Source organism: Ascaphus truei, chromosome 4 (genome assembly GCF_040206685.1).
Source record: "Ascaphus truei isolate aAscTru1 chromosome 4, aAscTru1.hap1, whole genome shotgun sequence".
Classification (NCBI taxonomy): domain Eukaryota; kingdom Metazoa; phylum Chordata; class Amphibia; order Anura; family Ascaphidae; genus Ascaphus; species Ascaphus truei.
Genome location: NC_134486.1, coordinates 311,480,054 through 311,495,352, shown reverse-complemented (window position 1 = coordinate 311,495,352; position 15,299 = coordinate 311,480,054).

Below are 15,299 nucleotides of genomic sequence, written 5' to 3'. Positions count from 1 at the left end.
AAAGGGGCACAGGTTTTTTTCTGGTGATAGTCGACTATGCAACAAAGTACCGTGAGGTTTTCCCCCTGCGGACAGCAACCGCTAAGCAGGTAGCCTGCAAGTTGTTGGAGCGGTTCTCGTGTTTCAGATTTCCCAAGATTACAGATGCAGCGGCCGTTATTCGAACACTTAACGGAATACCCACGTCATGGCGCGTGATTTCTTCCAACCATACCGCCTTTAGATGCGAGTGCAGGTGAGTAGAAAATAAAGTTGTCCTCCAGCGCGTGGTCTTATTGCTCTTTTCTTCCTTATGTAGAAAAAAGACAACAACAAAAAACACCACACACAAGTGGTATAATAGGCGTCGACACTCAGTATCTTAATCTATAGAGAAGTAGAGAACGTGACATTTGCCTGTGTGTTTGTTCCTGTAGTGCATACTCCTCTATTTTCCTTCTGCTGTTACCTTAAAAAGTGGAGAGAGGCATAGCATAATACTAAGACCACGCGCTGGAGGACAACTTTATTTTCTACCAATCTTATATAAGGAGGAGTTTGAATTACCTCCTGGGACACCAGCTGCGGGACTTTATTTATTGCACCTCATTAATAGGACTAGCGACACTTTTATTTTTTCTTTATTGAGTGCAGGTGAGTGTAGAAAATGGCATTTTAGTGTTCTGGTTTTTAAACACCTGAAATTGACACAGTGGCACAGTAGCACAGTACTGTACACATTACAATTCATTCATTTAATTGCACACAAAGAAACAGAATCCATGAAATTCAAACAAAGCAACCGCGATAAATACGTGTGCCTGGGGAGATTGGCAGAGTTAATGCCGCGCAGAGTAAAGCAGCGCACACGAAAACAGCTCTCTGATTTTTTTCGAATAACGGCCACTGCATCTGTATATTGACAGACCAAGGGACAAATGTTATTGCTAAACTGAAGCAGGTTGTATTAACGTTACTAGAGGACAAGTCAGCACAGACATCAGTCTACCATGAAACAAAGGATATTGCCGCTCTCCAAATGTACAGAGAATATATACATATAGATAAGGAGTGCATACTGGAAATAAGTACATATAGCAAGACAGGAGAGGGTTAGAAGATAACCCAAAATAATTCCTATTTGCACTCCCCTATACTAATAAATGGCTAGGAAGGATTCAATCCCTGGGTAAAAACCCATACACCATTTAGTGAAATACAATTAAAATATTTTTTAATAAACAATTATGCAGAGACTAATACAAATATTAAAAGAAACAGGGAGTGGGTACAGGGAGTGGAGTGAGCTATGTGGTCCTATATAACTTGCTGTAAGCAAACAGCTAACAAATATAAATTGCTATTAATACGTCATAACAATCCTATGCATGGACCCTCTTAACAGGCACTAAATCTTTCGTGCTAGGTGCGGTGTATGAATGACATAGTCATAAACAGGACTTGTAGCACGCCCAACCTACGTATATAGAAGGCTATCACGTGATGTCCCTCCCTAGGGGAGTTTATGCTGCAATGCATAAGTTATCAATGCATGTATCTGCCAGAATCCGTGGGTACATAAAGGCACACCATTACTGCCTCCTTAGTGAGGGGAGATCTTAACTTAAAGTATCAGATACTGTATCAAGCTTGATACAGTATCTGATATTTTAAGTTAAGATCTCCCCTGTTTATGACTGTGTCATTCATACACCGCACCTAGCACGAAAGATTTAGTGCCTGTTAAGAGGGTCCATGTATAGGATTGTTATGACGTATTAATAGCAATTTATATTTGTTAGCTGTTTGCTTACAGCAAGTTATATAGGACCACATAGCTCACTCCACTCCCTGTACCCACTCCCTGTTTCTTTTAATATTTGTATTAGTCTTTGCATAATTGTTTATTAAAAAGTATTTTAATTGTATTTCACTAAATGGTGTATGGGTTTTTACCCAGGGATTGAATCCTTCCTAGCCATTACTTAGTATAGGGGAGTGAAAATAAGAATTCTTTTGGGTTATCCTCTAACCCTCTCCTGTCTTGCTATCAGTCTACCATCCAAAGACTGACGGATTGTTGGAAAGGTTTAACCGAACTGTAAAAAGTATGTTAAGGAAGTTTGTAGACTCTGAAAAAAGAGCTTGAAAGGAACTTCTCCCCTTTCTGCTGTTTGCAATGCAGGAAGTTCCCCAGGTCTCCACTGGTTGCTCCCCATTTGAGCTCCTATATGGTTGCCAAACCCCAGACTATTCTAGACCTAAAGGTGTCCTGGTAGGAACAGCGGCCCCCTTTTGAGAATAACCTTCAATATGTGTTAAACGATAGGAACTGCCTTGACATGGTCAGTCATTTTGCAAGGGAGAATCTTAGGTCTCAAGACAGTCAGGAGAAACATTATAACCAGAATGCTTGCATGAGGGTGCTTCGCGTGGGGACTAAGTGATATTGCTTTTACTTTTTGTCAGAGCAAACGCCTAGCCACATGGGAGATGTGAATTACTGTACGAGATCTCTCAACCAGGGTCCAGGAACGATAAACAGATTTACCATCTAAACTCACTGAAACCCTGGTAGGTGCAAATATCTTTGTTCATCCACCCGGTGGAGGAAGACATTGATCTGTGTCCTCAATCTCCACAGAGAAACACCTTTGACGCCTACCAAATCCCTATGGGAATTCAGTTAAATCAGAACAGAGGACCGAATTTTTTTTTAACAATTTAAACAGTTTAAATATGTTTTTCTAATATCCCAGGGCAAACAAATTTAGTATCACATAGGATAAAGACTGAACCTGGTGTGGAAGTATTGTCCCAGCCCTACAGGTTGCCTGAAAGCCTTAAAGCTTTGGTAGAAAAAGGAGATGCTAAATGTGGGCATGATTGAGGAGTTATGCAAATGCATGGTGTAGTCCGATAATAATGGTCTCTAAACCTGATGCAAAGGAGAGGTTTTGTGTTGACTTCCAAAAGGTAAATGCGGTGTCTAAGTTCGATGCGTACCCGATGCCAAGGGTAGACAAATTCCTGGACTCCCTTGGTACGGTGCAGTACATATTGATACTTGACCTCACAAAAGGCTACTGGCAAATACCTTTAGAGGATGACTCCAAAGCCAAAACTGCATTTTGATTCAGACCTTGCTGCTGCTGGTTCCTCATTAGTGCCTGCTGTGCAGACCCTGCCCTGCAACAAACCAGGGCTCTGATTCTAGTTGCAGCTTTTACTGTGCAGCTCTTCAGCGATTGGCTGTTCCTCCTTTATAGGTTCAGCGATTGCCTCTGCAAATCGGCTAAGCTTAATAGTATTTCACTTGTGACGATGTGCTGGTCGCAAGCACTCTGTTTTGCCTTGTCCCGCCTAGCCTTATCCTACCTTACTTTTCTATAACTTATCTTGCAGTTCCTTACATGAATGCTGCTCCTGTCTATGACCAACCACCTCTCTCCAAACCTCGACCACGGCTAGTGACACCAACAACCCATACTCTCTCCAACCTTCGACTACAGCTAGTGACCCCAACAATCCATACTCTCTCCTACCTCCGACCATGGTGAGTATATCAACATTCCTCACTTCTCCAACCCTGATGCCAGCTACCAATGACTACAAATCTGCATTACAGACGTGAGAAAAGGAAACAAAAAAACAGCGCACAACGCAAATAGTGAAGTATGCAAAGACAAATGAATATTAAAATAGGGAAAAATATTCTGCGTACATCAAGTAAAAAGTAATGAGCAGTGGGTGTATATAACACACAGGTTACCACTCGGCGACTGCTGGTGTGGGAGTCAGATGCTTGCTTCTCTCCTCGGGCACCTTGAACAGCAGCTGCAATGCAGACTTTTCCTAGGAACTCCTCTTCAAACGGTCAGCGTCTTCATAGGGGATTTCCCTTCTGATCAGCTGGGCTCCGCACTCGGTAATAGAACTCAGGGAGTCCCCAGATAAGTCAGCAAGGACTGGAGCATTGGTAAAGTTCCCCGGTTTAAACAGCCACACACGAAGGTGAATCTGATGGCTGCGGGTGAACCTCCAGCGTGCCACGCTGCCGCTCCGTTACGGGATGCTGCGTGATGACGTCACCGTGTCAGTAACAGGAAATCGAACCGCAAGCAGACGCCTTCATCATTTACTACACGGTTATGTAAATTATTTTATATCACCTACACTGTGGTTTTTTTGTGGCTCCATTAGTTGGGCTACTAATTAGAAGGGTTATGGTTATTACACTTTGTCACTTATTTATTTAGAGGTTAAGTAGTTGCGCACAGTATATTTTTGTTTTTCACAATTCCAGACGTGACTTCGCGGCTCCAGGTCAGTGTTTCTATATCCCCTCACGGTTCAGTCCAGCTTCTGGCAAGCACTTGTGATAAAACCCTACAAAATGGGGATGGTAAGACCATTGGACAGTAAAGTAGTGGTCCTGAAGGAAGTCCCAAACCTGCAGACAAAGAACCAGATACGCAACCTCTTTGGTTTAGCAGGATAATATATACAGTTTATTCCACATTATTCTGAAATTACGACTCCTATAATGGACCTTACAAAAGAAATGCCCCTGCCCAAGTTGTTTGGTCTAAGGACTGTCAGGGCCTTCAAGAAACTAAAGAGGTGCCTATCAGAAGGTCCTGCCCTGAGGAACCCAGATTTTCATAGGTCTTTTTTAGTACAAACCAATGCCTTAGATGTAGGACTAGGAGCAGTTCTCTCCCAACAGTTTTAAGGCATAGAGCACCCCAGCCTCTTCATAAGCAGGAAGTTACTGTATTTCCAAGGGAACGGAAGTACGTGGTTATTGAGAAAGAGTGCCTCATCGTAAAGTTTGCGGTTGAGGCATAAGTGTAAGGAATCCACACCTCAGTTTACTGCTTACCTTGCCTTACAGACATGTGCAATCCTGGAATACTCCCCCTGGTATCTACTGCAGCTGTGCAAGCTATTACTGCAGCCCCAGCCTGGGTTCAGTCATTAGAGCAATGCTGTCACACGACCTTCTGCTGTTGGTTCGCTGGCCTTTAAATACAGCATTCCCACAATACTTCTCTGCTGAGCATAATCCTTCTTGGATGTTCACTGTGTTTGCCACAGCCACCTGTCTTGGCCGTCTTGGCCGCCTTGTTGCTGTTTTCATGTCCATGTTCATGTTCCTAGTTCATGTTCCTGGGGCCTTCTGCTCTCTCCCCATTCCAGAGGCCGTGTCCTGGTGCCTGTGCTGAAGTGGGGGATCTCCAGCGTAACTTCAGCTACCTGTTTCCTGAGACCTGCTGCCCTTCCCATAGCAGAGGTGAGTCTTGAGGTCTGTAGCTCTCTCTCCCCGTCACAGGCTCATTCTGGACTCCTGCGCTGAAGCATTGGTTTACCAGTGCTGCCTGGCGGTGTGCCTACTCCGGTCAGCCTTCTCCTTCCTGAGACCGGCACCATGGGCCATGGACGCCACTTGCGCAAACCCCGTTCCCGACCTGCAGCAATTTCGCTGAAGCAGGAAGACCTGCTTGATCTCCTGTTGCCGACTTCCTGCTTGGACTACGTTTACCATGATGTCTCCAATCCTGACCCTGGCTCGTCCACTGAATATGCTGCTCTCTCCAGTCCCGACCCTGCAATGTACGACTATGAACTACGCAATCCGGATCAGCCTGCGCGGTCTAAGGTCGGTGCTTATACAACCCCACCTCAGCCACGCGGTCCGACCCTGGTTTGTGGCGAGCACAACCGTGACAGTATGCTCGGCCCCACAAACTCGGACCGCCCTGTGGTGAGGGTTAAGGAAGAGGCACACAAATTGTAGTGTTTGGTCTGAGGAAGGGACTGCTTGTCCTGAAACGTTACCATTGTTAGCTCTGATGCATTAATACATTTGAAATCATTTGATTCCACTACAATTTGTGTGCCTCTTCCTTTCTCCTATCTTGTTATTAGTTTGGATTTAGCTTTGGGACGCCAGGATCAACGGAAGGTGAGCACCAAATGTAAACTTCTTGAGAATTTTTTTCTTTAAAACAGTGGTGTGGCACCTATAATCTCCTTTGTATTGCTGTGGTGAAGGTTGGCATGTTTCTATCTGAAATCCTGTCCCGGCCTGCGGACCAGTCCCAGTTTGAAAACCAGTATCTGTGCGAAATACTACCCCTGATTGAAGATCCATTTATGTTTGAAGGCTTAACCCCTTTGCAAAGACAATGCCGTAATGATCTCATTATTAAGGCTTACTGCCTCACTTATTTAAAACAGTCTCAGGCCGCTTGTGTTCGCTCCCCAGATTCCCCTTTAACCTGGGATAACGTGTACCCTATGGAACTGGCCGACGCCCAAGATGCACTGTATGCCCTGGCCTTATCATTGGACAGTCACATAGTACAACAGGACCCCCTCTTCATGTTGGCTGAGGCTCAAGACACGCTCATTGTACTTTCCCTAACATTGGACATTTGCATAAAGGAACAGGACCCCCTCCTCACCAGTTACGCTGCTGCTTGGCAGTTCCCCTGTACTGCCAGTCCTGTTGCTAAACCTGTGGGGGTACCTCCCTCTCCAGGAAATGACCAAACTGTCCCACTATCACAGCCCCCTAAGGTAGAAGATGCCATGGTCTCTGGTCCTGATTGCTCCTCCTGTTACTTAGACCCCAAGGATATGTCTACGTTAACCCCTGCCAATCAGCCCTATGGTTCTCCTTTGGTAATTCCCTGTTGTTCGCCAACCAAGGTTACGTCCTTGGCCCCAGAGGAGGAACTCCTTGTGTCCCCAATTGCAGAGGCAAATCTCCCTCTTTTTGACTCTCAGGTACTATCTGCATTAACCCCTGTAAATCCTTGCTGCCCCCAGGCTAATGTGTCCTTTCTAGCATCTAAGAATGAACCCCCAAGTCTGACAGCAGAGGTTGCACTGAATGTCTCCCCTAGGATTGCGGAGTCCTTGGATATTCTTTGCTTTAATCCCCCTGCTTCAGCTCAAGTTTTCGCTGTCGTCTTCCCTGAAACTTCTGCTAAAATACTGATTTCAGTTAAATGTATTTAGGAACCAGGTTTTTCCCTAAGCCTGTTCGCAGAATCCCCCCTCCCAGGTATTTCACTGACCCAGTCTGTCACTCTGAGCTGAGATTCCTGCTTCAGCGCGTAGTCCCCTTGTAATAGAATCTGTAGTTGTTTCTGGTGTCCCAGACACTCCTTCCCAAGTACCCACTTCAGAGACCAGCACAGTTGTTATTGCCCCCCTTGTACAGTCTGTGTTCTCCTCTTCTCAAACCCTAGGGTTAAAAGCAAACAGTGGTCTTTATGCCCTCCTGATGCTCAAGTTGTTCAGTTCCCAGGATTTTTTGCTGACACACTGCTCCCACTTAAAAGTGATGCTTTTTCTTATGTGCTAGCTAGAAGCCTGTACACAGTTTCCTCCCTCTCTGAAATTTGCCTTGTCGGTCCCGCTACTCAGAGAAGTAAAATTCTTCCTTCAGATTCAAAATCTTTTCCCATAGAGGCCGTCCTGGCTTTTGGTCCCCCTGATGGCCTCTGCCCAAGCAACCCCTCCAGAGATAAGCGTATTTGTCGTTACCCCCTTAGTACAGTCAGAGACCACCCTGCCTACATTACAAATTCAGGTGTTTAAGTCTGAGCTATTTTGTCTTCCTTCCCTTGCTAAACCTCAGTCCTTTAGCACTGCATCTAAATGTGCTCCAGCAACCGTTGGGTTACTTGGGGTTAAAATTAAAACTTCTGTGTTAAAGGGTACTTTCTCACACATGTCCAGCAAACCTAGAACTTTCGTGTTTGATTCGGAGTCACTTACCACTGTATCTGATTTCCTCACTAGTGAAACCCAGACACCCGGGTCAGCCTGCGCGGTCTAAGGTCGGTGCTTATACAACCCCCACCTCAGCCACGCGGTCCGACCTTGGTTTGTGGCGAGCACAACCGTGACATTAAGGCACTATCTAGCAGGGGTACACTTCATTTTGGTAATGGACAAAGTACCCCTTATGTGGCTTAATTCCATGAAGGACACCAACCCCAGTTTAACAATATGGTATATATCCCTCCAACCCTTCTCGTTTGAGATCTAGAACAGGCCTGCAAAGAAAATGGCAACACTGACTTTTTATCTTGAGAAGGAGTGGTGGGTCGCGCTTCAGCCATTTGTAGTCCCTGCCACACACAAACAGGGGAGGAATATAGCATTGTCAATAGCAGTGGCGTAGCTAGACATGGACGGGCCCCCGGGCAAAAAAAACATCAGGGCACTATTAATATTAATACTGGCTGCAATGTTTCTTCCTCCCCCATCCTCTCCCTGATCCTCTCTCTCATCATCCCTCCTCATCATCTCCCCCCTTCCCCATCATAATCATCATATCTCCGTCTCCTCAGCTTTCCACCTTCATAATCATCTCTCCCCCTCATCCTCCTAATCATTTCTCCCCCTCCCCAACTCTCCCCCTTCCCCCTTCATCTCCCCGTCATCTCTCCCCCTCTCTCCCCAACATCATGACCTCTCTCCCCCCTTCACCATCATCATCATCACCACCACCACCTCTCTCCTCCACCATCATCTCTCTCCCCCCCACCATCATCACCTCTCCCCCACCATCACCTCTCCCCCAACCATCATCACATCTCTGTCTCCCCCTACCATCACCTCTCTGTCTCCCCCCCATCATCATCAACTCTCTCTCCCCCTCACCACCATCATCACCTCAGGGGTTCAGGGTACTTACTACATGATCGAAACAGTGACATGGTTTTCAATTAACCATATCAGGTTGCAATTTCTTGTGGTGGCAAAGTACTGCATTGTCGCTGCTACATTTTGCCGCTACAACCGAAATGGATTTTTTGGGGTGGCAGTCGCGTCACGTGACATGTTGGCAACACCCCACTACACCCCCAAATGCCGCAACCCCACTCCTGTAGTCTGAACAGAGATTGCTGGGCTGCAGGAGCGTGCGGTGGAGGCGCACACGGGAGCACACAGCTGCAGCATGCACCCAGAACTCGGCTTTACACAGCACAGCATGACAGCAGGGGAGGGGCAAACGCTAGTGGTCTGACCCGGAAGTCTTTTTTACTTCTGGTGTCTGCTGCCAGAGCGTGCTGCTCTCCTGCTTTCCTGCTCTGACTGTGTCACAGCTGCTGATTTCTCTGCTGGCTTCTGTTTAATGCCGGGGCCCACCACCAGGGGTGTGGGGAGAGTGGGGCCCCCAAGACGGGGGGCCCTCGGGCTATAGTTACGCCCCTGGTCGATAGCCTGTCTGATAACTATGCGTATCTGTAGCTGATGACTCCTGCAGAGCAATAGTTAAGCAGTGCAATCACAGCAGCATTGTTAGGCCTTTAAAATGGATGACATAGCTCACTATGGGCTATCCTTGATCAGGAAGACCGCTGCCCTGCGACCCCAATACTGAAGGTCTTGTCGCAACTGAAAATTGCTAACTGAATGTCTGTTTTACCCATTTATCTACAGTCAATAAACTTTGGGGATGAATGTTGTGAAGTCTCCCTTACCCTTAGAAAGGGTTACAGAGACTTTGCAAGCAGTTGAGGTCTGTTCTGTCAGACAGCCCTCAGGACCCAGATATCGCCCTGAGGAGAGGGAACAAAATACTGAGACTTTATATGACAATGGGCACAGCCCTCCTATGGACGGGGTTTTGATTTTTTTTCTTATGCTGACTTAAAGCTGGTTTTATTTTGTGTGTGTTTCATGTTGGTTTGCACAAAATAAAAACCATTGCTCAGTCCACCCATGTGTTGTTGCCCTTTTACCTGCGACTGTAACTTACTGTATTCAGTTGGTGATTTTAGGCAGTGCTTTAGGCACTATTCTTTCACCAGCTGTGATTGTCCAAACGTTGCTAAACTTGTGAACTCACTTGTATTTTTTGTCGATCTCTAGTTCCATTTTAGTTAAATGAAATAATGCTTATGCTACTGCTTCTCAGTAAATAGGGGCCCTCTCTGAACAACTTAGTTTGTTATGCCCTAGCAGTACTACCTACAATTGTTCCTAAGCTGAAATGACATGTATATTAGTATCATGGAGTTAGAACATCTTAATGAATTACTGTAGAAACAGAGCAGGAGCTTAGTTTGATGTAGTACCTCTATTTGGTGTTGGATTTCTGCCACTGCATATTAATTGGGTTAGCCTCAAAGGATGGCTTAGCTAATAGCTTTTTTTCCTAATGCAAATAACAGTGAGTGATGTCCCTGAGTTGTATTTTCTGTCTTTATGGTGTACTTTAAAGTATTTTGCATTGTAAGAATTAGTACTGACCATGATACAGTTGATCAAGCAATAGCTATTGCCTCATAACTTTGTGACCATAATACAGTACTTAGACACACGTGAGTCAAATCAACAGGTTCAGGCGTGTTTGCTGAATGAAACAATACTACTTTTGACTTACTTGCTCTCAGGTTTGAGTGACAAATGGATGTGTGTCCCTTGCCACCTTTTAAATTAAACATCAAGTGTTTGGTATAACTTGATTTGATTCAATGCAATTGGGTGTCAGGCCAATGCTATCTTATATTTAATATAGCCTTCAGACTAAGTTGGTACCTGTTTGGCACACCTCTGTGTGATGCCCAGATTATAGTTCAAGATTAGAAGGGTTTCTTTGAAGCCGACAGCCCGTGATCTGGCTAAAATCTATAGCCTTCCAAACTATACATTTATTTATATAATTATAAAAATGTTTTACCAGGAAATAATACATTGAGAGTTACCTCTCATTTTCAAGTATGTCTTGGGCATAATGGGCCATCAGTGATAGCCCCAAGGTTAAGCCCTCTTTCTAGATAGACACAGGAAGGGTCTTGACCTGTCATAAAAGCAATTCTTGTATTTTTAACACTATTTGTAACCCACATTAAACCCTGAAGTACCATATTGATTAAAATACTTAAAAATCCCCTGACATTTGTATTACAATGTTAATATGCATTCTTCATGACAGTGCTGTGATAGACATAGAAAGGGACAACCATGGCGATATGGCTAATTTCAGTATGACATTTTCTGAAATGCGTGTGCACAGAAGTTTTATCATATCACCTTTGTTTTCCCCAGCTCAAGGAGAAACGGACTAACAAGATGAATGCTTTTAGAGAGTGAAGTGGCTTCTTTCAGACTTACTTTACAATTTTGTAGAGTTCTTTCTTTTTTATCCTTGATTTTGTTCTTCATAGATTCCTATTTCACAAGTTCCCTTAGTTAGACCACTGAATTATGTATGACATTTGTCATGCTGGGGTATAGCACTGACATAATAGCTCAATATGATTTAGTGCTCTGCACTTTTACAGTGTGTCTTGGTATATTTTCTTCTTAACAACCAGAGATCCCTTTAACTTGATGTTATTAAGAAACATTTATGTGAAATCAGCATAGAGGGAGATGCTTTAGAAAAATACCATACCTATACATTTAGCATGATATATTAAGGGGCAGAAGTTAGGTCACAAATAAGTTATAGCTTGTGCTCTCATCCAATGTTAGTGAGGGTAAGTCATAAATGCAACAGAATATATACAGCAGAACAAAAAATAATTACACATTTAGAGAAAATTGCATTATATTTCACATCAGCTCCATTTCAGTATTCAACATCATTTCTACTGTACAACTAAGTTAGGTCAGCACAAGATTATGTGATAACCTACGGTAAATTAGAACCTACCCATGTAATGATGTTGACCGCTGCCATATGATGTGGATTAAAACGTGAAATGTGATAAATCTAAAGTGGTGATGTATACAACTGTGTTGTAAATGTGAACATGACTAATAAGATAATTAAAAGTGCACCTAAGTGAAGGAGAGGAGCACAACAAAGACTGATATTTGTTCTCATTGGTACCTGCCAATTAACTAAACAACCCAAATACCTATACTGTACATGCAGAGGGACATAAGCTAAAATTGGAGTTTACAAGTTTACAAAGGAAATAAACTAGTCATAATGAAGACATAAGTAATATTATTAGATTCCCAATAGATTGGGCAGAATGTGGCAAATATTAAAGAGATGACACAGATTATTTATCAATATTAGAGCATGTCTGGGCTATTGCAAAGGGCTGAACACCCCTTCCCCCATAAGTGTTTACAGTATTTATCTTCTACATATATAGACTAGATGAAGAGAAGGTAGGGGCTATACATATTTTCCCGTTGAGAAAATCAGCAAATTGGAATTAGAGGACTTTTCCAACATTCATGCTCCCTTATCTATGCATGTTTCTCATCTCAGAGCTTCTTGAAGGTAGGGTTAGCTGCGATCCTGTGGTTATTTTGAGACCACTCTTTTCAAATCACAGCCAACTGTTGCAGCCTTGCTGAAGCTTCCCCAAGGTATTGCTGAGCATTTTAAATCACTGTATAGGAAAGGGAGCAGGCAGGATGTTTAACTGGGCTAGCAAAAACCTATATCTTGGGTCATCAGTCCAGCAGGAAAGTGCCTCCCCACCTCAAAGTTATTATTTGTAGCTATTTGATATAGTATTAATTTAATATATATTATTGCATTAACATTGCTTTTTACAGCAAATCCATAACCTATAATAAAATATACTTTATGAACTGTGTCAATGTATTCCTCCATTTATCACTAATATCACAGTAAACATTTAACAAGATAAAGTCCTTGATCCCCAGATCCCAAAGATGCATTAATGTACTGACCCAGAGTGACTTTAAGTTGCAGTATCTATTCCTCAAAGCAAAGAAATGTGACTTTAAGACAAAGCAATGTATTTAATTGTTATTGACAGTGCCTAAATTAAATCTAAGATGCTTGTTAATAATCTTTCTTACATCTTCTACAGACTGTTTACTTGATGCACAATTTGGTCAGATGGTTACAATACATTTGGGAATTATATTAAGTTAGAGTTATGTATTATTCCCCAAAAAGTCTTTCTTGCAATGTATATCTACATTGAGCAAACTAAATCAAAACAAGTCCTGTATTTCAAGAAAAAATAGTGAATGTAAAATAAGGCAATTATGTATTTCTTTGTTGTAGCTTCATGGTTGAACTAGCTATGCCTTGTATTTTCTTGTTCTTTAATTAGTGTAAGTCTTTAAGGCTATATCACTATGAATATACTGCATGTTCTGCACATATTTGCATGTATTTGCTGGACAAAATAGATACAGAGCAAACAATGTATATTGCGGTGGGCATTTAAGAGAGGTAATTCTCTCCTTTTCTAGGTCTGTCACGGCCCCTCTCTTCCTGATTATCCATTCAAAGGCTCCCAATCAAACCCTGCATTGGACACAATATTCCACTTGTGCCCTTCAAGGCTCTACGTTTAGAAAGAGTTCTTTCCCTTACTTCTATATCTGTCTCTGGCCTTCTTCTCATGAAATTCTCCACTTTAACTGCAGGATTCTGTTTCTCTCATTCAAGGTTCTATATTCTCTACAGCAAGCATGTCAAACTGAAAGGCTAACACGGGCCAAATAAACAAGGTTTAAGTTTATGTGGGCCGCAAAAAAACAAAACCTTAAATTTTCATAGAAACGTAGGTTTATTTCGAAAAGTACAGTGTGTGTGTTTGTGTGTGTGTGTGTGTGTGTGTGTGTGTATGTGTGTGTGTGTGTCGGATGACCTCACTTACCGAAAAAAAAATGATGTGAATGACTTCTGAACCCATTAACCAGTGTCAGGATGTCCCCTCTTAACAATTTCCAAAGCAGCAATCCCGCCTGGGATCTTACCTGATCTGCAGTCCCTCAAGGTACTATACTGGAGGGGAGGTGTTCCCTACCTGTCTTCCGATGTCCCCCATGTGAAACTTGAGAGTCAGATCTGGAAGAAAGCAGAATAGGTTATTTTGGTGTAGGTATAGGGCAGTTAAGATAAAACAGAGAGAGAGTGGGTGAGGGTGACAGACAGAGAGAGGGTGACAGAGAGAGAGAGAGGGTGACAGAGAGAGAGAGAGGGTGACAGAGAGAGAGGGTGACAGAGAGAGAGGGTGACAGAGAGAGTGAGAGGGTGACAGAGAGAGTGAGAGGGTGACAGAGAGAGAGGGTGACAGAGAGGGAGAGAGGGTGACATAGAGAGAGAGGGTGACAGAGAGAGAGAGAGAGGGTGACAGAGAGAGAGAGAGGGTGACAGAGAGAGAGAGAGGGTGACAGAGAGAGGGTGACAGAGAGAGGGTGACAGAGACAGAGAGGGTGGGAGAGTGAGACAGAGGGTGGGAGAGTGTGAGAGAGGGTGGGAGAGTGAGAGAGGGAGGGTGGGAGAGTGAGAGGGAGGGTGGGAGAGTGAGAGGGAGGGTGGGAGAGTGAGAGAGGGAGGGTGGGAGAGTGAGAGAGGGAGTGTGGGAGTGTGAGAGAGAGAGGGTGGGAGTGTGAGAGAGAGAGGGTGGGAGTGTGAGAGAGAGAGGGTGGGAGTGTGAGAGAGAGAGGGTGGGAGTATGAGAGAGAGAGAGAGGGTGGGAATGTGAGAGAGAGGGTGGGAGAGTGGGAGAGGGTGGGAGAGTGAGAGAGAGGGTGAGAGAGTGAGAGAGAGAGGGTGGGAGTGTGAGAGAGAGGGTGGGAGAGTGAGAGAGAGAGGGTGGGAGAGTGAGAGAGAGAGGGTGGGAGAGTGAGAGAGAGGGTGGAGAGTGAGAGAGAGAGAGGGTGGGAGAGTGAGAGAGAGAGAGGGTGGGAGAGTGAGAGAGAGAGAGAGAGAAGAGGAGAGAGGAGAGAGAGAGAGAGGAGAGAGAGAGAGAAGAGAGAGAGAGAGAGAGAGAGGGGTGAGAGTGAGAGAGAGAGAGAGAGAGAGAGAGGGTGGAGAGAGAGAGAGAGAGGGTGGGAGAGTGAGAGAGAGAGAGAGAGAGAGAGAGGGTGGGAGAGTGAGAGAGAGAGGGTGGGTGAGTGAGAGAGAGAGAGAGAGAGGGTGGGAGAGTGAGAGAGAGAGAGAGGGTGGGAGAGTGTGAGAGAGAGAGAGAGAGAGAGAGAGAGAGAGGGTGGGAGAGTGAGAGAGAGAGAGGGTGGGAGAGTGAGAGAGAGAGAGAGAGAGAGAGAGGGTGGAGAGAGAGAGAGGGTGGGAGAGAGAGAGGGTGGGTGGAGAGAGAGGGTGGGAGAGAGAGAGGGTGGTAGAGAGAGGTGGTAGAGAGAGGGTGGTAGAGAGAGGGTGGGAGAGAGAAGGTGGGAGAGAGAGAGGGGGAGAGAGGGGGGTTGACTGACTCACCGGGCCCGGGACGCCAACCCCCGGCAGACCCCCTGTTGGCGGCCTTGTCCCCATTTTCTCTCACCCTCTCCCATTTTCTCCCCCCTATTCTCTCTCCCTTCCCTCCAAACCCCATTCTCTCAAT